The sequence below is a fragment of the Hippopotamus amphibius genome, chromosome 6 (assembly GCF_030028045.1).
Source record: "Hippopotamus amphibius kiboko isolate mHipAmp2 chromosome 6, mHipAmp2.hap2, whole genome shotgun sequence".
NCBI lineage: Eukaryota > Metazoa > Chordata > Mammalia > Artiodactyla > Hippopotamidae > Hippopotamus > Hippopotamus amphibius.
Genome location: NC_080191.1, coordinates 58,866,525 through 58,878,801, shown reverse-complemented (window position 1 = coordinate 58,878,801; position 12,277 = coordinate 58,866,525).

Below are 12,277 nucleotides of genomic sequence, written 5' to 3'. Positions count from 1 at the left end.
AAAAGTGCAATGACTCCAGGACCCACTGAGGATTTTCAGTATGAGCTCTGAGACTATGGTTTCTTGTTCAGTTTTTAGACTCTCCACCAAAACGTTTCTATTAAAAAAAAATCCTCAACTAAGGAACATGGAGGAACTCCAGGGGCTTAGCTGATCTCAGTAAACTGGCAAGCTCGGAAAATCATCTTCCAAATGATTTTCAGACACAGTGTTAGTGATCAACAAATATTTTCTGAACATTGCACACACACATTAAGGATTTCTTTGAAGTAAGATTCTAGAAAAATAGGATGTGCTCTTAAGGGCAATGTTGGACCCTGCTTCATGGAGACATAATGTGTTTGTTTCCACTCTTTAATATAGCCTTGTGAAAGCACCATGAACCTTTTGGGGGAAAAATGATATAAATCAAATGAATACTCCTTTATGTAGGCTGAAAGAGAATGACACAATTTAAACTGTAGGTCACTATTAAAGAAAATAGGCTCCATCCTCTGTGGGGGGTGTGTGTGTGTGTGTGCAGAGACTGGAAACGGAGGTAGTTAGAAGGTTGAGTTAAAAACAATGTGAGTGGTTAACTTTTCATGTTTCTTTGCAATACTGGATTGTATCCCTCTTTCTGTTGCTCTTCCATTTAAAGAGTGTTTTGTGAAAAGGAAAGAAAAAGCCTCATCTGTCAATAGTATCAGGAGATGCCACTGAGCATAGCTATCTTCTGTGTGTCAGCACATCACGCTGAATCAGTTTTCTTTAAAATTGCAATGGATGTGGGTCTAACTCACTACACCAAACACATTCGGCTTTGCTAGTCAAAAGAAACCTGGGAGGAGTAGTGTCTGAATCCAGCCACAGACACCATGAGCAGTGGGGATCCATGGCCGAGGATCTGGGGAAGGACAGATTTTGCTGCGAGAGGTGTGTAGACCCAGCCAGTGTGAGTTTCTAAGAACTCACTCATTTTTTTTTCTTTTCATTTTTAACAAGAGGGTGATTTCTTTTTGATTTGTGTTGTTGGGAATACAAACCTGGTGTGCTTCTCATCCTTTAATCGAGACCTGATAATATAGTCGAGGTATTCTTTTTGGAGTAAAAGGAAAATTAATAAAGTTGACCAGAAGCGCCTATTTGGAAGTTAAACACAAGCATGAGCTGACTGTTTAAACTTTCCCTTCTGAGCGGGGAGGCTTCTTGGCGGGGTGTGTGTGTGTGTGTGTGTGTGTGTGCGCGCGCGCGCGCGCGCGCGCCCGCGCCTGCATGCGCGTCTGAACTCTGCAGGGCGAAAGTCTCTGAGAGCGGCTCTGCTTCCTTTTGTGTGGAGCGTGGTCACACCCAGTGGCCAGTTAGGTTAATGGCACGTGTGTGTTCCCTGAGGTTACCTGAGAAAGAGCAGCTGGCCCCAGTCACTTCCCAGAGTGGATGCCAGAGGCCGATTTGGATAATAGCAGACCCACAGTGTTCCTTTCCTTTGTTCCAAAAGGTGGTGCCTGGGTAGGAAAAAGCCCCACACCATTCACGATGTTAACAATAGCGGCATTAGCATTCATTGGACTCCCACCGCGTCTGTTATTCTTTAAATTAGGACCCAGGAATATAATGAGATGGATTTTCACAGGCTGAAACAAAGAGGTATTGCTTTTTATTCTTATTTCCCTTTATTTGGGCATAATTGAAACATGTTGAAGTTAACTGTTCATTTTATTTTTGAGTTGGAGAAATAGCAGATCATGTTAAAAAAGACTATCTTTTTAGAATGCAAATAGTGGCAGAAACCCTAATTATAAATTTTTAAAGAACCATATGAAACAACTCCAAACTGAGATATCCTCCAGGAGCATCAAAACGACACTTTTCTTTCTTGCGAGCTTGCTTTTAAAAGCTCGCTTGGTAGACACCGCTAAGGTCCTGTTTTCACCCAGGGGCAGGCATGCCTCATGGAGAAAAACACTAGAGTTGGGTTTGTGACATGTGCCTTCTTGTTAGGCTGACCATAAAGTAGAATTTGTGACCACAGGAGATGTCTCACCAAGTAAAAATTCAGCCCGTTTCTTTTTTAGGAGAGAGCTTGTTACAGCCTTGTTCACTTGATTGTAGATACAGTTTTCATACTCCATGAGGTTTTCAGGGTGTCCTGTGAAACCAGGTTCTCACACCTGCTCTGATATTCATCCCATTTAGAGCCTAAATTAAGCCTCGTTTTTCTAATTGAATCGTGCTCAGAACCTCTAGTCCGTAATGATCTCCCCTTGTCTGAAGTTCAATCATTTGTACTTTTCTGAAAAACAAGGACTTAAATCACTGAAAACAAATTGAAGCCAAGAGACTAAGGTCTGAGTCCAAAGCTTATCCCTAATGAGCAGTTGACCTTGGTTTGAAAATAACTTGGTTTCAACCAGAAGGACCTGATCTCCTTCTATAAGTTCAGGAAGTTGCACTAGAAGGTATTTAACTTCCCTTCCAGCTCCTTGAGAGGGTAACTTTAACCACATCATCTTTCCTTCGCTTAATGCACATCCACAACTTGATTATTTTCTGCTCAAAGCTATTCATTTTTTGATGAGGAATAGCTATTTACTCTGAGCCCTATAGTATCTGGGCTGGTGCTTGGATTCTCCACCCCCCACCATCATTTCTGTGCTTCCTGTGGATCCTGTAGCTGTGATGTCTCGCTGAGGTTCACGTGTGTTCCAGGTGATGCGTGTTCTTGTTTTATTGATGTGGAACTGTTTTTTCTGTTCCAACACAAGGATCATCTCCCACTCAATGCCCAGAATGGGGAGAACCAAAATATTTTACTATTAAAAACAAAACCCTGCATTCATTTTCCTGTTGTTTGCTCCTCCTTCTCTACTTGATTCTTACCCACCCAGCCTTTTCTGGAGAATTATTGTGGCCCCAAGTGACTGGACTACTTGAGGCATTTTACCAGGAAGATATTTAAGGAGGTTACATGGAAAGTAACATGGCATTCTTGTTTCTCCACAATGATAGACAATTTCTACTGTTCATCTAAGCAGGTGGCATATTTTCCTGCCAGTGGGATTTTGAAACCCTTCTTTGGCCATAGTGGAAAAAAAAAAAAAAAGAGAGAGAGAAAATCTGATATGCTGATAAGAATGCAGGTGCCAAAGAGAACATCAGTACAGCCACAGTGAGCACAGCTTCACCAGCGGCAGCGTCACCTGCCATGACCAGCTTTGGTAGAATTTTTAAAAAGGAAGTCTTCACTGCAAATCGAAAGTTAAAGGCTCAGTGCTGAAAGACTGAAGTTTGATAAAGTGAGTAACAGATGCTCAGAGAGACCACAGCTCTTAAGCAAGAAGACAATACTTTTGACCAGTGGTTCTCAAATTTTAATCTTATCAAAATCACGTGGATGGCCCCCAGTAAATCTGAGTGCTGGGACCCACCGCCAGAGTATCTGATTCTGTCCATCTGGGGTGGGGCCCAGAATGTGCATGTTTTAACCAGTTCCCAGATCATGTTGATGCTGCTGTTCTTGAGATCACACCTACCTCATAGGTCATTGTATTAAATGAACTCATAATTTTTCAAATGTTTAGATCAATGTTGAGTGCTCAAAAAAATGTAATAAAAATTTTTAAATGCCTGATTATCAGAACCTTTTCAATTATTGTTATGTATAGTGTCTGGATTCTTCTACTAATGGTGGACTGAATCAGGTAAATGCTACACAGAATTTTAGCAAAGCTGACTGTGGTCTGATTATGCTACATGGCACACTGCCCCTGTCTTTTGCCTACCTATCAGAGAATGCCTTGCTATATTAAAATACTTGAGTTCTTTGCTCCTGGAGGGCGTGGGTCTTGACTTCTTATTCTATTTCTCTGACTGGGGCTAATCCCTAGTTGGTCCTCAATTTATTGGTTTATCTATATCTGTATCATTGCCCCTCTAACATAGATAAGAGGGGCAAGAGTTATGGGAGACACAAAGAAGATATATCTTCTGGCCCCTGGAAAACATATTCACAATTCATATAGCTTACAGAGAACAAATATCTAGAATACACAAAGAAAGCTTACAACTCAATAATAAGAACACAAACAATACAATTTAAAAATGGACAAAAGTTTTGAATTGAAATTCTACAAAAGAAATCTGAATGGCCAATAATCACATGGAATTATACTCAATTATCATTAGCCATTTGGGAAATGCAAATTAAAGTCATGATGATAAACCACTTCTCCCACTAGAGTGGCTGAAATTAAAACCATGGACAATACCAAGAATGTGATGCAACTGGGTCTCACACTTCGCTGGCGAGAATGTAAAATGCTACAACGACTTTGGGAAAAGGTTTGGCCATTTCTTACAAAATGAAACATTTCATTTCCATACAAACCAGAAAATCCATTCCTAGGTTTTCACCCAAGTGAAATGAAAACTTCTGTTTTATTCATAAGAACCCCGAACTTGAAATACCCCCATGCCCATCCAACTAATTGTGGCATATCTCACAAACACAGAAATGAAAAATTTCAAAAACATTATGCTAAACAAAAGAAACCAAACATAAGGTAATACATATTGTATTATTCCATTTATATGGAATTCTTAAAAAGTAAATCTAAAATATTGCAATTAAAAGTAGATTAGTGGTACTTGGAACTGGAGGTGGGAAGATGAAGGAAATATTCTCTATCTTGATTGTGTTGATATTTCTACCATTTGTCAAAACTCATAAAACTGTACTCTCAAAAGGGGTGGATTTTATTATATGTTAATTATACCTAAATGAAGTTGAAAATAAAGCAAAACAAAAAATTAAGATTTAAAGAATTTTTGCCCTTTAAACTTCAGCGTCTAGGGTGACTCTTCAACCTCCTCATTTGAGTGCCCTTTCTGGAAGTCGTCTCAGAGGTCAGCCAGCTGAACTTCTCTGGCTGTACCAAAACCCTGCAGGGATCCTAGTCCACACAGACCTTACCATTACTTTTTTCATCTCCGCTTTTATCTGGAGTGTGGCCAGAGAATCTCTATCTTGATCTTATGATTATGTTTTAAAAATGGAGAATAATTTTTAAGATCTTGTTATTGAATAATGATGGGCAGATGTTATAAAAAAGAAGATATATCTTCACAAAAGAGTATCTTATCTGTCTTTATCCATTGTCTATCTATTATCTATTTACCTCTATGTCTATCTATCATCTATCTATCTATCTATCTATCTATCTATCTATCTATCTATCTAATCTATCATCTATCTATCTATCTATCTATCTATCTATCTATCTATCTATCTAATCTATCATCTATCTATCTATCTATCTATCTATCTATCTATCTACCTATCTATCTATCTATCATCTATCTCTTTCTCCCAGATTATGGATTACCTTTTCATTCTCTTATTGGCATCTTTTGAAGAGCAGAAGTTTTCATTTTGATCAAGTGTAGCTGTTGGTTCTTCCTTTACTGTTTAATTTTTTGTGTGTCATAAGAAATCTTTGCCTCTGCCAAGACTGTCAAGATTTTTCTCTTGTGTATTGTTTTAGAAGTTTTATGCTTTTAGCTTTCATGTTGAGTCTTTAATACATTTCAGATAGATTTTTGTGAATGGCATGAGACAGGGCTTGAGGTTCTTTTGTTTCCATACCAATGTCCAGTTGTTCAGCACCATTTATTGAAAAATCTATACTTTATTGAAATGCATCAATGCCTTGTCAAAAATTAATTGACCACGAGTTTAGATTTATTTCTGGAATCTATTCTGTTTCATTATTCTGTGTCTATCCTTACGCTGAAAATACAATGTCTTAGTTTCTGTGTTTTTATAAGTTCTGAGGTAGTGAAAGCCCTCTTATTTTATTCTTTTCCAGCATTGTTTTGGCTCTGTCCTTTGCATATCCACATATATTTTTAGAGTAGCTTGTTAATTTTTGTAAAAGAATCTGAGGGGATTTTAACCAGGATTGCCTTGAAGCTGAATCAATTTGGGGAGAATGCTTATCTTAATACTGTGTCTTCCAATTCATGAAGATGATATATCATTCCATTTACTTATATCCTTTATTTCTCTCAGCAATGTTTTGCAGTTTTCAGTGCATAGGTCTTTCACAGGTTTGGTTAAATTTATTCTTGAGTACATTTTTTTGGCTTTGTTTTTGATGCCAGTATGAATTTTGCTGTTTTTTAAATTTTCAATTCTAATTGTTTATTGTTGGTATATCGCATTGCTAGTATACATTTGATTTTGTTTAATGACCTGACCCATGACCTTATTGTATTCACTTATCAATTTTTGTAGCTCTTTTTATAGATTCCTTAGAATTTTCTATACAATTGCCTTTTTTTTATTTATTATTTATTTGGGGGTACACCAAGTTCAATCATCTGTTTTTATACACATATCCCCGTATTCCCTCCCTTCCTTGACTACCCCCCCTCCAGTCTCCCCCACCCTCCCTGCCCCATGCCTTACTTTTTTAACTTTCAAATTTGTTGCCTTTTATTTCTATGGCTTGCCTTATTGCACCATATAAGAACTTCAGTCCAATATTACATCATAGTGAAGAGTGGTGAGAGCAAACATCCTTGTCTTTTCTCTTCAATGGAAAGCATTTATTTTTTTACCATTAAGTACGCTATTACTGTAGGTTTTCCACATATTCCTTATATCTGGATGAGGAAGTTTTCTCCTATGTCTAGTTTGCTGAGAATTTTACGAATGCCCGTTGAATTTTCTAAAATGCAACCTCTGCCTCTATTGAAATACTTAAGTGATTTTTTTCTTTGTTAATGTGGTAAATTACACTGATCAATTCTCAAATGTCAGGCCAACCTTGCATTCCTGGATAAATTGTACCTGCTCATGGTGTAATATTCTTTTCATACATTGGTGGATTCTATTTGTTAATATTTTGTTGGTGATTTTTGCATGTTGTTCATAAGGGATTTTTATAATTTTTTTTCCCTTGGAATGTATCTGTTAGTTTGGTTTCAGCATAATGCTGGGTTCATGAAAAGGGTTGGGAAATGTTTGGTCCTCCTGTATTTTCTGAGAGTGTTTTTGCTTAAAGATTGGTATTATTCATTTCTTAAATGTTTCATAGAATTTAGCATTAAAACCAGCTGGACTGAAATTTTCTTTGTGAAAATGTTCTGATTGTGAATTTAATTTCTTTAATAGATCTAGGGCTACTTAAATTTTATATTTCTTCTACGGTCAGTTTTCTTACATTTTATTTTTTAGGAAATCACTAATTTCATTTAAATTATCAAATTTTTTAGCATAGTTGTGTTCATGATACTTGCTTTTTAACCTTCTAATGTGTGGAAGAATTTTAGTGCTGTCTCTTCTTTAATTCCTGATTTCGGTAATTTATGTTTCTCTCTTTTTGTTTGTTTTATTTTGTTTTGTTTTTGGTAAGTGTAGCAAAAGATTTGTCAATTTTATCAGTATTTTCAAGGAACCAACTTTATCTCTATTTTTTTGTTTTGTTTTGTTTTCTACTTCATTTATTTTCACTCCAGTCTTTAATATTTCTTTGCTTCTGCTTTCTCTGGGTTTAATTTACTTTTTCTGATTTCTGAAGATAAAAACCTAGGTTACTGATTTTACATCTTTACTATTTTGTACTATGGGTATTTTACATATGTTAGTGAATTTATGCCACATGTACCACTACTGCTTTCATTTTACAGATAGAGAAACCAAGGCTCAGAGAGCTTGTAACTCCTCTAGGGTTAGAGTGTTGCAGTGGTTGGAAACTGAATTCAGACTCAGAAAAGAAGCCTCCTCAGCCTGCCTGTGGGCTCTTGAAAGCCAAAGATGGGAGACAGGCATTGTACCTTGACTGAACTGGAAGGTCAGAGCTCGGGGACTCCTAAGTGGTTCCTTCAGTCATTTTCTGCATGCCTCCCAGTGTGTTCTTTTCTCCAGCTCCTTTCTTTCTTTTGCCATGCGCAGCATGTATGATACAGGATGCTGGGACAGCACCAGCACATGTGTAGGGAATTCATATCCCAGTGGGTAGCTTACACACTCATGTCAAGTGAGTGAATGTTTTTAATGCAGCCTCATCAATTATTAGCCCCCACTTTCTGCTCCACACCCACACCTCCACTAGCCTTCCTCACGCTTCCAGCCTGGACGCTTGGGGGCCTACGGGTGGAGATCTCACTGTGATCAGCTAGAAATTCTCTAACATCCAGGGGGCTGCAGGGACAGGAATGCAGGAAGTTTTCAAGGTCTGTGCTCCAGGCTGTATGATGCATTGACTACTCCCTGAAGAGCCCTCTGCTTCTAATTGCAGAGTTTTTGGCATGTGCTCCCTGACAAAAGAACAGATGTTTCCTTCAAGAACAAAAGAACAGGGCATTACTTTTGGCCTAACGGTATGCCACGAATGATACTGAATGGGGAAGCAACAAGTCCTAACGAGAATGTCCCTACAGGATCACGAAGCCAGTGCCAGGAATTAGAGTGAAATGAAAGGACTCCATGCTGCTTTTACGTTTTAATAGGCAGTGTGCTGGATGGTTTTAGCCTCTTCAGATAAGTGGCAACAGAATATTCTTTCTAGCTGTGTTCAGGAATTGTGTAGCTCTACTCTAATGATGGCTTCATGAGTTACCTTACAAGATCCTAAGTCTATGCGTTCATTTCAGAGATGCAGTTAGATGATTATTACAGGCTCTGCTAAACCTGCAACAACAGCGTGCAGTTTGTACATGGGGGAAGCATTCCCTAAATCACAGCTCTCAGTCAAACTAAAAACACCAGTGCAAGTTTTTCTCTTCATTGCTGGCTAGAACTTCAAAGCACAAAGAGCCCACACACAAAAATGAAAAACAAAGGGCCTAGCCTCAGTTCCCCCGCCCAATTCAGCAAGCCTCTCTTAGAAACCTCTGCCCATTGCATCACATGTCATAAGGGCTTTGGTTGCATTCCTGAAGTAGTTCCTTCGATTTTTCCACTCTGAAGATGATCTCCTTTGAGGTTGTCCTTGGCTTTAGCCCAAAGGAAAGACAGTTTACTTCCCCCAACCCCCTATTCCAACTGTTTTTTTAATTAGCAGAAATGGGCAAAATACTCTTTTCATTCTTTTAACTCCTTTTACTATAAATCACTTATCAAAGAGACAAGTGTTTGTGTTTTGTTAAGTCACGGTTAGATAAGAACATTCGTAGCATCTCCTATTAAAATCTGTGCTATGTCAACGTGGTCTATACAAATCTCTCCTCCAATCTGCTTTCGACCTCAGCTACAGGGGTAATGCATTCCAGTGTGGCAGCTGCGCAGTTCTAGTTTGTGCTTTGTGGTCCTGGCTTATCCCTCTTGTCCGGACATTGTTTGCTGATTTGGACAACTCATTATATGATTGCAATCTCTTTGGCAAGTATTTTTGAAAAATGTTTACCATTATTCTAATAATTTGTATCAAATTTTCTGGTGTTGCCCTTATGCTAGTGATGTGGGACCATACACTTGGAGTGACAAAATTTTCATAAAGTGAATCTCTTAATCACATATACATTTGGGTTCATGTCATTTTTCTGTAAATGTGGTTGAGGTAATGTGATTATGAAAATGTTGTGTTTGGGAAATTTTGTGGTTTTAAATTCAGTAAGGTACAAACAATAGTTGCAAGTGCTTTTATATTTGGGTTCTAAATATGGGTTACATTTTTGGGTTGAATATCAGTCCAAGAATACATAAAAAACATGACTATATTATGGTTTTCTTAGTTAAAATGTATAATGATATATTCTGTGTTATAAAGACCAAACATCAAGAGCAGATTCTTTTAGAAATTGGATCAGTATGAATTACAAGGTGACGAATCTTAATATTCTAAGATGGTGGCAGAATTGAGTTAGGAGTTTCTATAGAGAGCCGGTCAGCACAAAAGTAAGATGCATCCGTGTCCACTGCTAGGCTTGTCTGTAATCAACACTGTGGCTCTGGGTGACTGGCTTCCTTCCTCTGTCTCAGTTTCTAATCCACTACTTGGTCACAAATGCACTTTCTCTATGACGCCTCACGAAGTTCTTGTAAAGATAAATGGGGCCCTATTTGGGATAGTGCTTTGAAAGCAAAACATATTAAGCATGTTACTCTAGTGGTACTTAATGTAATCCGCTATGATTCTGTGGCAGCCGTATCACAAGATGTTAGAATTCTCAGCCTTTGTGGGACAGCACTTAGGGTGAATTAAAAGTTTTGGTCAGAGGGCCCAGCTGCTAAATGACTATTTTTCATATTGCAGGCTGTGAGTGAAATTCCACAAGTGTCTCTTCTTCTCTGCTTTATTTTCATGACTTGATACAAAAAGTTAATAAAAACAAATGTACATCTATTACGGTTCAAAATTGAACTACCTGGGTGGCTTCAGGTGGGGCAAAACAGATATGAGAGAGAGGAAAACTTACATTTCTATGGTAATAAAAAGTAGTTTTGCAGAACTGAAAACCATGGAAATTGAGCTAATGAAAATGGTATGCTACAGCCGACTGAATTCCTGCATTTGGAAACCAACTAGAACTTCGTGACCATACTTGGTTTTCTCCCTTCTTTTTAGATTATTGGATGCTGCAGCTTCATGGAAATACACACTGTTGGGTTGTTTTTCTTCAATTATGTTTACATTTCAATTAATAACAAGGATGCCCACCTGTCCCTATTTAATCCAGAAAGAAAAATCTGGGTCAAAAATCTCCTTGACCAGATGAAAAGGAAAAGGATTAAAAATCACAGAAACCCAGGCCTGCTGTCCCGATGGTAGATGGCAAGTGACTGCAGATCATGTTTCCAGTAGGAGCGACAAGTTGACAAGTTATCTGCCCGTTTTACGTATGACTTCTTGTGAGTGAAGGCTGGTGGTATCACAGCAGCTACCAGGTCAAGGATCGTAGTCTGTGACAGTGGATTTCTGGGAGAGTTAAGTGTCCCTGGTAGGGCGTCAATAAGCCCTGGGTTGCCTGGGACAGTCTGGGTTTGTGCTTGTGACCCAGCATGATTATTCATAGCACCCCCTCTGGATCTGGGTGACAAATTACTTGGTCACACCACCTCTGCTGGATGCCGAGCACACAACCTGGGCATTAAGGATCCCTGTACCCTCACCAACCAAGTGACATCAACCAGTTACCAATGCACAACATCCGGGTGGACCCAGGTGCCTTGATGACAGTCATTTTGTCAGTCTGTGCTCTGCCTTTTCATACATATTCCCAAACTAATTGTCTCACTAAATTCCCTAAGTGCATTTTCTGGCTGCAACATTTCTATTTGGGAAAGTTGCCAGAATTGTCAGCCAGTAAAGACTTCAGCCCTTTCTTGGCCAATTTGCCAAAAAAACATCAGAGGGAGTTATTGATCTTTTCCCTTGTACTCATTCAGCTAATTTTCCCCCTGGTTTCCTTTCTTTTCTTCTTCTTAAGTTGACATCCAATAAAAGCTATTTCTTTCAGGTGCCAGCTACGTGTCAGCACCGACACCATTCACAATATGAGTTGCCGTTTCTCCCTTTGCTCGACAAAACCCCTTTTCTAGTTTCCATTGACAACACAGGTATCTGTCAAGCTTGCTTCCCTCCTGCATTTATTCCTTGGGTGACTCTGAGCCTTGATTGGTACATGGGACTCGGATTACACTAAGATTACAATCCACTGGAGTTACATTTGGATACTATTGCAAATTGCACTCTCTCTTTTTTTTAATTACACAGTATACGAGTTATCAGGGCAATCTTATTTTATACTTAATTTGTAAAAGAAAGCCTAGAAGATTAGTCAGGGACATTTAAATAGCTAATTAGTTTCTCAACAGGAGTAAGTTTGGGATTTGGCCTTCAGAAACAGGAATTATTCTTTCAAAATCTCTGACACTGGCTTGTGCTCTGCTCCCCATTGCGAGAGCTGTTCACCTCCGGCCTTTTCTTAGCTGGAGGCCCAGTCTCCTGTTGTCCTATTAGGTAAGATAAAAGAAAGAGGCCTTGGGAATTGCAGCAGCATTACCAGAGAGATGGGCCAAGTGGTTACGGGGATAATAAATATTTAAGATATCTGGGAAGCTGTGAGGAACAGGATGGTGACAACTGTTAGCAGATGCTGGTGGGCATCATATACACGGAGGGGTGGGCTCGACAGACCTGCCACCTATCTGCTGAATTGTCCTGAAGACAGCTCACCCCTCCACTTGAGCGATACTGCGTAGAGCTGCCCCGATGGTTCTCGAATGCGCAGTCACACGGAGGGCTCCGTAGTGAGTATGAAACTATGCATGGAGGGTGACACAGATTTCTGA